The 14,646-nt window shown below is 39.9% G+C and overlaps 1 protein-coding gene across 1 annotated transcript in view; it reads right to left on the minus strand.

Moving 5' to 3' along the window:
• nt5dc1 (5'-nucleotidase domain containing 1) overlaps positions 1-14,646 on the minus strand; it is a 665,771-nt gene that overhangs the window by 458,794 nt on the left and 192,331 nt on the right. The window lies entirely within an intron of this gene.

The raw sequence follows: 14,646 nt of genomic DNA on the forward strand, positions 1-14,646 counted from the left end.
GGGAACCAGGAAAAAAGGGTGAGATGGGACCCCCAGGTCCATCTGGTTTCACAGGTGCACCAGGTCAAAAGGGGCCACCAGGACCACCTGGACTACCTGGAATTGGAAAGCCTGGAGTAAATGGTTCACCAGGATTACCAGGGACCCCTGGTCACAAAGGTCATCCTGGCTTACAAGGTTTGCCAGGGGCACCAGGCTTGCCAGGCATTGGAACGCCAGGTAAACCAGGATCCAAAGGAGAACCTGGTCCAGTTGGTTATACTGGATACCCTGGAAAGAAAGGAGAAATGGGACCAATTGGCAAACCAGGTCTGCCGGGATTAATGGGACCAGCTGGTCTACCAGGATCAGAAGGCCCCAGAGGGTTACAAGGGATCCCTGGTTCACCAGGAATGAAAGGGGCACAAGGGCATATGGGTATACAAGGGTACCAAGGGGCAAAGGGTGAGAGAGGTCCAACTGGTAGTCCAGGTACATCAGGATTTCCAGGGAAACCCGGTCCACCAGGTCTACCAGGAACAATTGGATCTGAAGGGCCAAAAGGTGATCCTGGACTTCCTGGCCCATCTGGTAAACCAGGAAGCCCTGGTGCTCCTGGTCCTCAAGGTCCATTGGGCTTTCCAGGTCCAATAGGTCTGAGGGGACCTGTGGGAGCACCTGGTCACAAAGGCTTGCCTGGTCTGCAAGGTGCACAAGGGCTTTCCGGAAATAAAGGTGATCCAGGAACTCCTGGCCTCCCAGGACCTCCAGGCATTGTCAGCAGACAGTTAATCACGGGGCCACCAGGAACACCGGGTGAAAATGGAAAAGTAGGTCCTCCAGGTCCACCAGGACCTCCCGGCCCACCAGGTTTACCTGGTGAAATTTTTATCCAACCAGAAAAATCTGTACAGCCACCATCTGGATTATTAAGCCCTATTCCAGCTTTTACAGCCATTCTATCTCAGCCATATCCACCAGTAGGTCAACCAATTATGTTTGACATATTAGTGACCAATTCAAATAACAACTACAATCCATCATCTGGTGTATTTGTGTGTGAAATACCAGGGCTTTACCAATTTAGCTACCATGTACAAATCAAGGGAGCAAATGTCTGGGTTGCATTATATAAAAATGGAAAACCCATTCTACAGACATATGATGATTACACCGCAGGGTATATTGATCAGGCCTCGGGTAATGCTATAGTACACCTACATGAAAATGACCAAGTCTATGTATTACTACCTTCAGAGGAAGCCAATGGTTTATACTCATCTGATAAGAAACAGTCAACTTTCTCGGGGTTTTTAATTAGCCCTTCATAATTTGCATCATGATAATACATCTGATCAGGTTTGAGACAACAAACACCACTCGATAAACAATGCAACCTCATTAAGGAAACAACAGAAGCCAAAAAGGGACAATTACTTATAACAACAATCAAACTAAAACCACCTCTGTTATTTTAATATGAAGTATATCTGTATAACACTTCTTATACTGCATATATGCTCTAAATCTAAGTTTACTAAATATGATATAGTTTATATATGCACTGATGTACAAGATACACAAAATGAACCAGAAAAATTGTATGCATTTTTATAGCTTGTTACCTTCATGAAGAAAAAACCTGTTGTTTCTAAAAACTAAAAAGGTGTTCAGTCAGTATGATATTTTTATTTTCCTCTTCCAAATCAGAATCTTTGAGGAAATTACATTAAAGTAAGATGTGTGTTTGATCGTACGATATTAAGTATTTCGTACCCTAAACAAGATTGTAATCTTTTTCAGTGTTCGTGTTGCTGACAGAATTACACTAATTATTTTATTTCCAGATTTTCTCTTTTTGTACACTAGTTCAGATTTCATCAATTTTAGTTATTTGGTTTACAACCAAAAGCTGTTTTTTTTTCATTTAAAATACTTTAAATGTGTTTATTCCAAAGAAAATGCAATTTTTTCATGAGTAGCTTTTTTAATGTAAAGACATTTTCTTTGTTCTTTTTTGTCATTGCCATTCATGTAATGTTCAATAGGTACATTTAATGTCTGAGAAATTTATACATCCTGAAATTCTTTTACTTGTGTGAATTCGTTCGCTGGTTATTCATCAGCCAACTTGACAGTGAACATCCCTCATCCTCCAAAGGCAAATTCAAAGTAAGCGTATAATTATAGAATGCATATGGTGATACATATGTACAGTACTTTGACCTTTGAATGTGTATGTTACCATACACTTCCTTGAGATAGATTTTTTGCAGGCACGTACAAGAAAATAAAGAAATACAATGCAATTTATGAAAAACTATACATAAATGAAGACTGACAAACAGCCTTTGTGCAAAGGAATTGGACAAATTAAAAAAGATAATACTGAGGTCATAAGTTGTACAGCAGAAAGTGAGAGGATGAGTAAATGTAATAGTCTCAGTATTCTAGATCAGAATTTGAGTGAACATTGTGGGGAAGTGTGTGCGCCTTGCACCTTGCAGAAGAAGGCAGCGTAGCAGTTGTTAGACTGCTTTCAATAACATCTGGAGACACAAAAGAAAGACCAGCTGATTCAAACTGCAGAAAAGCTGCTAGCATCCATGAAACAATATTTCAGATGAATCAGACATAGAAAAGAAGTGCACATGGAAAGCTCGTATACATTTAACAACATCCAGCATATTGTTTTGTATTACCATACTTATATATTTATTATGTGATGTCAAATAAATTTTTAAAACAAGACCTAATCAGCTCTCTATTCATCCATTCTTTACAAACAACTATTTTAAAATTATGAATTCACTAGTTTATTCATAATTAAGATTGTCACCTTGAAATCATAAAATTTCTCTGCTTCCTATTGTAAATGTAGAAATTCAATGGAACAATCAAATTTCAGATCCACAAACACAAGACTTTCTGCGGATGCTGGAGATCTAGAGCAATGCACACAATGTGCTGGAGCTCAGCAACACGGGCAGCATCTATGGATAAGAGTAAACAGTCAACATTTCAAGACTGATCAAGGATCTCAGCCTGAAGCATCAACTGTTTATTCCCATCCATAGATGCTGCCTGACCTGCTGAGCTCCTCCAACACATGACAGTATTTCGGACCGACATTTAAAGGAACCACGTTCATATAAGTTATACTTTATTTGCACAAAAGCAACAAAAATGAAACATAAGTGTTTAGAACAATAGTTATCTAAGAACAAATCTAAAGCAAGCATTACCTAGGTTCATATAGAATGGTCACTTCAGTACGTACAGTATGTATAATTGTTCAGTTCATAACGATTTAATGCCTTTAATAGCACAGGCAGAGGAAATCATTTAATTGGTTGTGCAAATCTTAGAAATTCAAATAAATACCCTCTCCAAGTTTTGAACAACAGAATGATTTCAAAGAGTAAAACTGCACAGAAACCAGGTAGAAATGAGAATGGGCTGCCTGAGGAGAGTAAATTGGTACATTGAGTTTTTTTTAATTTTCAGATACAGCGAAAAACTTGCCTTGCAAGCTGCTCAGACACACTGGTTCATTAGGGTGGTACAGGGTAAATTAAAAATTGAGTGGAGAATAAAGTGTTACAGTTACAGAAAAAGTGCAGTGCAGGTACATAATAAAGAAAAAGGTCACAGTGAGGTAGAGGTAAATTGTGAGTTCATAAGTTCACCTTACTGTAAGACCATAAAACCATAAGATATCGGAGCAGAATTAGGCCCATCGAGTCTACTCCGCCATTTAATCATGGCTGACCATAAGACATAGAAGCAGGATTAGGCCATTCAGCCCATCGAGTCTGCTCTGCTATTCCATCATGGCTGATCCCATTCAACCGCATACACATGCCTTCTCACCATATCTTTTGATGTTTTGACTAATCAGGAAACTATCAACTTCCACCTTAAATATAGCCACGGACTTGTCCTCCACTGCAGTTTGCGGCAGAGTATTCCACAGATTTACTACCTTCTGGCTAAAAAAATTCCTCTGCACCTCTGTTCTAAAAGGTCACCTTAGGTTTGAGGCTGTGCCCTCTAGTTCTGGATACCCCCACCATAGGAAACATCCTCTCCACACCCACCCTATCCAGTCCTTTCAACATTCAGTAGGTTTCAATGAGATCCCCACGCAGTCTTCTAAATTCCAGTGAGTACAGGCACTCATATATTAACCCCTTCATTCCTGGAATCATCCTCATGAGCCTCTCTGGACTCTCTCCATTGACAACACATCTTTTCTTGAGATATGGGGCCCAAAACTGTGGGCAATATTCCATGTGTGGACTCACCAGTGTCTTATAAAGTCTCAGCATTATCTACTTGCTTTTATATTCTATTCCCCTTTAAATAAATGCCAACATTGCATTTGCCTTCACTATCACACACTCAACATGTAAGTTGACCTTCTGGGAGTCTTGCACAAGAACTCCTAGGTCCCTCTGCACCTCTGATGTTTGAACCTTCTCCCCATTTAGATAACAGTCTGCACTATTGTTCCTTTTACCAAAATGCATTATGGTATATTTCCCAATGCTGCCACTTTGTTTTATCCATTCTTCCAATTTGAATAAGCCCTGCTACAATTGCACTGCTTCCTCAGCACTAACAACCCTTTACCTAACTTCGTATCATCTGTAAGCTTTACTACAAAGCCATTAATTCCATTATCCAAATCATTGATAAACAATGTGAAGAGTAATTGTCCCAATACCCTGAGGAACACCACAAGTCACTGGCAGCCAACCTGAAAAAGTCCCCTTTATTCCCACTTGCTGCCTCCTGCCTGTCAGTCATTCCTCTATCCATGCCACTATCTTTCCTGTAACAGCATTGGATTTTATCTTGTTAAGCAGCCTCATGTGACACACCTTATCAAATGCCTTCTGATAATCCAAGTAAATGACATCCACTGCCTCTCCTTTGTTACTTCCTCAAAGAACAGGTTTATCAAGCAAGATTTTCTTTAAAGAAACCATGCTGACTTTGACTTATTTTATCATTAGTTTCCAAGTACACGAAACCTCATCCATAATAATAGACTCCAACACTTTCCCAACCATTGAGGTTAGGCTAACTGGCCTATAATTTCTTTTCTTTTGCCTTCCTCTCTTCTTAAACAGTGGAGTGAGATTTGCTGATCCATTTTCCCTCTCAACCCCAATCTCCTGCTGTCTCCCTGTATCCCTTCATGCCCTGACTAATCAAGTATCTATGAACCTCTGCCTTAAATAAACCCAATGACGTAGCCTCCACAGCCTTATGTGGCAAAGAATTTCACAGATTCACCACTCTCTGGCTAAAGAAATTCCTCCTTATCTCCATTCTAAATGGCATCCCTCTATTCTGAAGCTGCATCCTCTGGTCTTAGATTCCCCCCACCATAGGAAACACCCTCTTCACATCCACTCTATCAAGGCCGGTCAACATTTCATAGGGTTCAATGAGATCATCCCTTATTATACTAGGAAACAATTCAATTTCCTTGTAACAGTGGGGTAGAAGCTGTCCTTGAGCCTGGTGGAACATCTTTTCAGCCTTTTTATGGAAATAACAGGCAGGATAGACAAAGGAGAATCAGTGAACCTTGTTCATTTGGATTTTCAGAAGGCTTTTGACATGAGGCTGTTTAACAAAATACAGCCCATGGAATTACAGTATAGGAAAGGTACTAGCATGGAGGCAGAGAATGGGAATAAAGGGAACCTTTTCTGGTTGATTGTTGGTGACTAGTGGTGTTCCGCAGGGGTCAGTGTAGGGACTGCTTCATTTCATGTAATAGATCAATGATTGGATGAAGGAGTTCATGGATCTGTGGCCAAGTTTGTAGATGATAACAAGACAAATGAAGAGGCAGGTAATGTTGAGGAAGCAAGGTGTCTGCAGAAGAACAAAGATAGAGATTGGGGGGAGATGGATTGCAATGTAGGGAAGTGCATGGCCATCCACTTTGGCAGAAGAAATAAAGGCGTGAACTACTTTCTATTTGGGGATGGGGCAGGGGGGACTTCAAAAATCCAAGGTGCAGGATTCCCAACAGGTTAATTTGCAGTTTGAGTTACTAGTAGGGAAGGCAAATGCAATGTTAGTATTCATTTCAAGAGGAAGAATGTAATGCTGAAGTTTTATAAGGCATTGGCCAGACCACTTGGGGTAGTGGGTAGTGTGAGCAGTTTTGAGCCCGTTATCTAAAAAAAATGTGCTGGCTTTGGAGAAAGCCAAATGGAACAATGTTCCTCCAGACCACGGTGCACAACACAGTACATATAACTCACACACAACACAAAAAATAATATTACCACAAATGAATTAGTAAATAATAAAATACGTTCTAGAAAATATGATGTTAGCATAAGGATATTCCAAAAGGCTGACATTAGCATAAGGGAACACACCAAATTTCTTTAGCTTCCTGAGGAAGTACAGGAACTTATGAACTTTCTTGGCTGTGGCGACTACACGGTTGGACCAAGAAAGGCGTTGGTGATCATTCCTAGGAACTTGGATCGTAGGCTGAAGATCCTACTGTTCTATGGTTAACGTTCGAATATTTTACAAGATATCTTCAAAGGTTCATTTATTATCAATGTATACAACTCTTAAGTTCTTCTTCTACAAATTTCACGTTACATGCCAGTGATAATAAACCTGGTTCTGATCCTGATTCTGAGGTAGCCATGAAACCAATAAAGAAAAGAAAGGCAGCATGATCATCAAACCCTCAAGTCCCTCTTCCCAGCACAAAAAAAAAGAAGCAAAAATGGAAATCCAAATTCCTTCCTCCGCACACTAAACACAGAATACAAAAAAAACGCGACAAACACAGAATACAAAAAAAACTTAAGACTGAAAAAAGTCCACAGTCCAAGTTCACATTCAAAACACAGAAAACCTGGGCAACATTCTCCCTCTCTGTAGCAGAGCAACCTCACCGGCAATAAAGGCAGTCTCCCCTCTCCGTATCAGAGCAATCTCACCAGCGATAAAAAAGCAGTCTTTCATCTCCATAGCAGAGCGATCCCCCAGCGATAGAAAGGCAGGCAGCCAATATTTCAATCTCCCTTGTCACTTTAACCAGTGAACGATGGAAACTTTTCATGCTAACTTGAAGAATAGTTACTGGGGGGGTATTGGGGAGCCAATATTTGGCTAAAAGCATGGGTTATGTGGAATTAATTAAGTAAATTCATTATCAAAAAACATAAATATTACCATATACAACCCTGAGATTTATTTTCTTGTGCGCATACACAGTAAATCTAAGAAGCACACAAAAGTAAATGAAAGACTGCCCCAACACAATGGACAAACAACTAATATGCAAAAGCAACAAACTGTGCAAATATAAAAGAAAGAAATATACTAATAAATAAAAAATAAATATTGAGAACATGAGATGGAGTCCTTGAAAACGAATCCATTGGTTGTGGTGCAAACACGAGGAAATCTGCAGATGCTGGAATTTCAAGCAACACACATAAAAGTTGCTGGTGAACGCAGCAGACCAGGCAGCATCTCTAGGAAGAGGTACAGTCTTCGTTTTGGGCCGAGACCCTTCGTCAGGAATAACTGAAATAAGACCAGGCAGCATCTCTAGGAAGAGGTACAGTCTTCGTTTTGGGCCGAGACCCTTCGTCAGGAATAACTGAAATAAGAGCTAGTAAGAGATTTGTAAGTGGGAGGGGGAGGGGGAGATCCAAAATGATAGGAGAAGACAGGAGGGGAAGGGATGGAGCCAAGAGCTGGACAGGTGATTGGCAAAAGGGATATGAGGGGATCATGGGACAGGAGGCCCAGGGAAAAGGAAAAGGGGGAGGGGGGAAAAACCCAGAGGATGGGCAAGGGGTATAGTCAGAGGGACAGAGGGAGAAAAAGGAGAGTGAGAGAAAGAATGTGTGTATATAAATAAATAACGGATGGGGTACGAGGGGGAGGTGGGGCATTAGCAGAAGTTTAAGAAGTCAATGTTCATGCCATCAGGTTGGAGGCTACCCAGACGTCATATAAGGTGCTGTTCCTCCAACCTGAGTGTGGTTTCATCTTCACAGTAGAGGAGGCTGTGGATAGACATATCAGAATGGGAATGGGACGTGGAATTAAAATGTGTAGCCACTGGGAGATCCTGCTTTCTCTGGTGGACAGAGCGTAGGTGTTCAGTGAAATGATCTCCCAGTCTGCGTCGGGTCTCGCCAATGTATAGAAGGCCACATCGGGAGCACCGGACGCAGTATATCATCCCAGCCGACTCACAGGTGAAGTGTCGCCTCACCTGGAAGGACTGTCTGGGGCCCTGAATGGTGGTGAGGGAGGAAGTGTAAGGGCAGGTGTAGCACTTGTTCCGCTTACAAGGATAAGTGCCAGGAAGGAGATCGGTGGGGAGGGATGGGGGGGACGAATGGACAAGGGAGTTGCGTGGGGAGCGATCCCTGCGGTTGTGGGAACATTTCAGTGATGGGGCGAGTGAAGTTGAGTAAAGTTATTCCCTTTGGTTCAGAAGCCTGATGGTTAAAAGGGATTAACTGCTCCTGAACCTGGTGGTGAAGTTTCTGAGGCTCCTGTACCTTCTTTTTAAAATCAGCAGCGAGAAAGAACATGACCTGGCTACTGGTGGTACCTGTGACAGCACTCGATGTAGATGGGCTCAACGATGGGGAGGGCTTTAACCATGATGGACTGGACCATATCCACTACTTTTTGTAGGATTTTCCATTCAAGGGCATTGGTATTTCCATACCAGGCTGGGATGCAACAAGTGAATATACTCTCCATCACATATCTAGAAGTTTGTCTACACTATAGTTACCTAAAGAAAGCTAGAAGCAAAGACATAGAAGTGTACAAAGGGAATTCTACTGCTTTGAACCCAACCCAAGATCACAAATGCAGACAGGACATGACACAAGATGAAGAAAGATGATACTGGCAAAGGAAGGAAAATTAGTATGGGTATGGGATGAGGTGGTTGCATGAGGCTGCAAATGGCTGTACCTCTATAGGGATTTAAATACACTGATTTCAGATTTAAAGTGTTAAATGTTGGGAACTAGTCAGGTCCAGGAGCACAGGGTAGGTGAGTGAACAAGACATGACAGAATTGGGAGAGAAAAGGTTGATTTTCCTTCTCACTGCATCAGATACCTAGATCAGCCCAGACTAGGAAAAGTTAACTGTCCTTCAGCACATCCTAGTATAAACATCAGTTTGCTGCAGCTCTCAATCACCCAAGAAAATCAACATTCAGACTTCAAAATTATCAGGAGGGCTTCCGATAACCTAAAGACAAAGGACAGAATGAAACATGAGAAATGATAACTTTAAAGGAATATTTTAAAATACTCCAAACTGCAGAGGTAATGGACAACAGAGCAGCCTCATGAGTACATTTATTATTGGGAAAGTAATTCAGGGTTTAATTAACAATTGGATATGCTCCGGGGAAAGAGTTCGAAAGAAAGGATAGGAGGCACGAAGACTGAGCCAATATTCACTAATTAGGGTGTGCCATTGAGGTCCAATGTGCTTTTCTTGCTCCTAACATTGCCATGTTCTAACCACTAACTCAAACAAATTGGAGTAAAAATAGGTAACATCTGTAAAAAGTTAAAAATGCAGTGACCAAACTTTTTAAAAATTTGTTTTTAAACAGCCAGTGCAACTTCAATAGTTCTTTACCAATTAACATCTCAAACAAGTGGATTTCCCATTCATTTCGACTGATTTTAAATCTCAGATGTTAAATGTTGGATCAGTATTCTGTATTCTCCCTTTAGAGCCACTAGGTTGCAGGTATGAGTTGTAATATATGGGAAAATTAATGCAGTAATAATCTAGAAATATGTTTTGAGTGATATGTTAAGTAAGGTTGCTATCTGACTATTCACAAAATAAGTTATTTCTGCTTCCTCATTGACACATCTAACTAAAAATAGCAAAAATATATTGTTGCCTGGATTGGGGAGCATGCCTTATGAGAAAAGGTTGAGAGAACTCAGCCTTTTCTCTTCGGAGCAGCGGGGGATGAGAGGAGACCTGATAGAGGTGTATAAGATGATGAGAGGCATTGATCCTGTGGATAGTCAGAGGCTTCTTCCCAGGGCTGAAATGGCTAACATGAGAGGGCACAGTTTTAAGGTGCTTAGAAGTAGGTACAGAGAAGATGTCAGGGGTAGGTTTTTTTAGTGGTGAGTGCGTGGAATGGGCTGCCGGCAATGGTGGTGGAGGCGGATGCGATAGGGTCTTTTACGAGACTCCAGGATAGGTACATGGAGATTAGGAATATAGAGGGCTATGGGTAAACTAAGATAATTTCTAAAGTAAGTACACATTCTGAACAGCATTGTGGGCTGAAGGGCCTGTATTATGCTGTAGGTTTTCTAAGTTTCTATTAATCGCAAGGTTTAAGGTTTACATAAATAATGATTACCCACAACAATAATGACACAACAGGCTATAAAGCACCATAAGTGAAATAGAATTATTGCCCTGAGTGCAGATTGGACTCTGACAACCTCTCACTATAACATCAACAGATGCTGCAAGACTCGAGGTCCATGATCAGTACTTATCAAAGGATCAGGGGTGGAGAGGGTCAGCAACTTTAAATTTCTTGGTGTTATTATTTCAGTGGACCTGCCCTGGGCCCAGCTCTTAAGTGCAATTAGGAAGAAAGAAGGGCAATGTCTCTACTGCACGAGGAGTTTGCATAAATCAGCCTGGCATCTAACATGTTGATGAACTCTAAAGATAGACTGGCTGCATCACAGCCTAGAATGGAAACACTAATGTCCTTGAACAGAAAATCCTACAAGAAGTAGTTTATATGAGCCAGTCCAAAAGCACTCCCCACCATTGAGCACATTGACATGAAAAGTTGCCACAGGAAAGCAGCATCCATCATCAGGGACCCACATCACCCAGGATATGCTCTCTTCCCGCTGCTGCCATCAGGAAGAAGGCATAGGAGCCTCTGTACTCACATCACCAGGTTCAGGAACGGTTACTACCCGTCAACCATCAGGCTCTTGAACCAAAGGGGACAACTTCACTCGTCTCATCACTGAAATGCTCCCACAACCTATGGACCGGTGGGTTTAATTTGGCTTTTTTCACAGAGATCAACAGAAAAAGACTCTTTCATGTCAAAGTGAAAACAGATCTCCACAGAGTGATCTAAATTAATTACAAATATAAAGCACAAAATAATTGATTGCATAAGTATTCACCCCCTTCAAGCCAGTATTTAGTAGATGCACCTTTAGCTGCAATTACAGCTTGGGTCTCTGTGGATAGGTTTCTATCAGCTTTGCACATCTGAACACTGCAATTTTTCTTCATTCTTCTTTACAAAACTTCTCAAGTTCTGTCGGATTGTATGGGGATTGTGAGTGAATGGCCCTTATCATGTTCAGCCACAAATTCCCAAATGGATTGAGGTGTGGACTCTGACTTTCCACTCCTGGACATTAACTTTGTTGTTTATAAGCCATTCCTGTATAGCTTTGGCTTTATGCTTGGGGTCATTGCTTGCTGGAAGACAAATCTTCTCCCAGGTCATAGCTCTCTTGCAGGCTGCATCAGGTTTTCCTCCAGGATTTCCATGTATTTTGCTGCATTCATTTTACCCTCTACTTTTACAAGGCCTACTGCAGTGAAGCATCCCCACAGCATGATGCAGCCACCACCATGCTTCACGGTAGGGATGGTGTATTTTTGATGATGTGTGGTGGGCTTTTGCCAAACATAGCATTTAGTTTGATGGCCAAAGAGTTCAATTTTGGTTTCATCAGACCATAGAACCTTCTTCCAGCTGACTTCAGAGTCTCCCACATGACTTCTGACATGTACTAGCCAAGATTTCACGTGAGTTTTTTCCACAATGGCTTTCTCTTTGCCACTCTCCCGTAGAGCTGCAGCTGGTGAATCACCCAGGCAACAGTCATTGTATGTGCAGTCTCCCATCTCAGCCGCTGAAGAGTGTATCTCCTTCAGATTTATTATAGATCTGTTGATGCTCTCCCTCACTAGTCCCCTTCTTGCACAGTCATTCAATTTTTGAGGACACCTGCTCTAGGCAGATTTACAGCTGTGCCATATTCTTACCATTTCTTGATGATTAATGTAACTGAACTCCAAGGGGCTTGAAATTTTTCTTGTATCAACCTCCTGACTTGTGCTTTTTAATAAGTTTTTCGCAGAGTTGCTTCGAGTGTTCTTTTATCTTCATTGTGTAGGCTTTTCCAGGATACTGATTCACCAGCAGTTTGACCTTCAAGATACAGGTGTAATTTTACTACATTCAATTGAAACAGCATTACTACACACAGGTCTCCAAAAACAGTTCACCGTTCAACTTCTAAAACTAATTGGCTCCACCAGTGATAATTTGGTGTGTTATAATTAAGGAGGGGGGATGAATATTTATGCAATCAATTATTTTTTGTTTTATATTTGTAATTAATTTAGATCACTTTGTAGAGATCTGTTTTCACTTTGACAGAAAAGAGATTTTCTGTTGATCAGTGTCGAAAAAGCCAAATTAAATCCACTGTGATACAATGCTGTACAACAACATAACATGAAAACTTCCAAGGGGGATAAATACTTATATAGCACTGTGTGTGTGTGTGTGTGTGTGTGTGTGTGTGTGTGTGTGTGTGTGTGTGTATAGATACACACACATAGTTAATTGAACTTCTAAAGATTGGCTTAGTATTCAAGGGTATGGACTAACGACTGACAAAGTTTGGGAGCACAATAGTCATGATATACTTGAGTAATTAATCGTTCAAGAGAATGTCACCATATACTGAACTATTGTTGCTTGTGTGAGATATATGTTGACTTAATTTAAACTGTTGGACATAAAGGTATTTGAGACACTGTAATACTCAACACTCTCACCTAACTAAAACTAAAATATAAATATATTAAAGATTATATCTATCAATGAAAATGCTCCTAAGCTCCCATGGTCTTTATTGGTAGAAAAGTTTGTACAGCACATTGTAAAGGTTGACGTAGAACTTCCAATTTATTTTAAGTCAAGGGCACCACCAAGTGTTGTCTTTCTTAAACTGCTAGAGTTAAATTCAGCATTTGTCCTTTTTGGAATATTCAGTCATAAATTGTGCAACAGTATAATTACAGTATCAATGCATTTTTGATATCAGATATCATGAAATTAACTCAACAACAAAGCAACAGCAAAAGAAATAGAGAAAAAAATAAGCATTTCTTATAAAATATCTCCAACATCTATAGATTTAACAGTACAATATAGTCTTGTACCATTGTGAATTACATTAAATTCTGCTGTCCTAAATCTTTGTATAATAGTTTACACTGTTTCCTTTCATCCATTATGGTATTCTAGTCACCCTAACATAGTTTTATTTTAACTGTATGTGTTTTCTCATAATATTTGCACTTTATTAAAGTCACAGTCTGCCTTTTATACTGAAAATCCTAATAATGTCTCAATATTTTCTTATACTTATTTCTTGAAGACGTGGTACTGCTGTTTGAATTACTTCCAACAAAATAGTAATTTCATTCTTCTGACCGGGGTTAGTAAAAAGAAATAATACATTCAACAATGTAATAATAACACAAGTGTCAATGCCTGATATGCTGCCATCCAAGATTAATGTCCTTTGGTAAAAAAAACTAAATAGAGTATAAGACACACATGTAATGCAAAATTCATAATCAATGATAAGTAAACTAGATTGGAGAATTAACTTCCTGATCAATACAAGACTGTAGGAAGTTATTGTCTTTCAATAGCACTATAAACCTTATATTAATACTGTGTTACATGCATTCAGTCCATCAAAGTTAACAATGCTTGAACATCATTCTGTCAAGTTTTTTCTCGGTAACAGGTACGTATTCCAGAGGGTAACCTCCATGCAAATCTTCAACAACATTCATATACTTAAGGTTCAAAGAAAGGGTATTTTGTCATTTACTGTATACATCTTCTGGAATAACTTCATATGTGCTGAAGAACATCAGCAATTCTGAAATACAATTAAAAAAAACTACTTCATAGCCCTTGCAGTTTATTTCATCAATGATGTTCTCGCAAAACTACTTAAAATGCTGAAGCGACACTATTGGACAGGTTTACTCAGTATGCATCTGTGCTTTGGAATTAAAGAGGGTTGTTCCTCAATGCCATGCTTTTGTTAGGCCAGTTAAATACAAAGAAATTAAAGACAGGCTTGAAAAGTGTCATATTTAGTTTCAGGATTGCAAAGACAGAGGAGATAATTCTTCTAAGTTCTTACTGTAATTAAAACTTTAGCAACCTCTTCAAGTGTAGATTGATTTTCAGTAGGTCAGGTTAGGCAATGGATTACATGTAAAGAATGCTTATTAAACACTTTGTTGAATACCATGAAATCTCTCGTGATACTTAAAATTTCATCTTTCATTTTCAAGACCATAGACAAGAAACTTGAGGTATTCTGTACTGGTGAGACTATATCCCATTTCAACATTAACACTTTGAAAGAAAGGGAATGGTGGAAAAGTGTTTCAGGTTGAGAGCAGAGATGGATCATTCAGCAATATCTACCACTGTTCAAAACTTGTTTTGGAGAAAATTATTTTCATGAAGCATAAAGTGCATATTCTACCCTTTCATGC

This window comes from Mobula hypostoma, chromosome 2 (genome assembly GCF_963921235.1).
Source record: "Mobula hypostoma chromosome 2, sMobHyp1.1, whole genome shotgun sequence".
NCBI classification, from domain to species: domain Eukaryota; kingdom Metazoa; phylum Chordata; class Chondrichthyes; order Myliobatiformes; family Myliobatidae; genus Mobula; species Mobula hypostoma.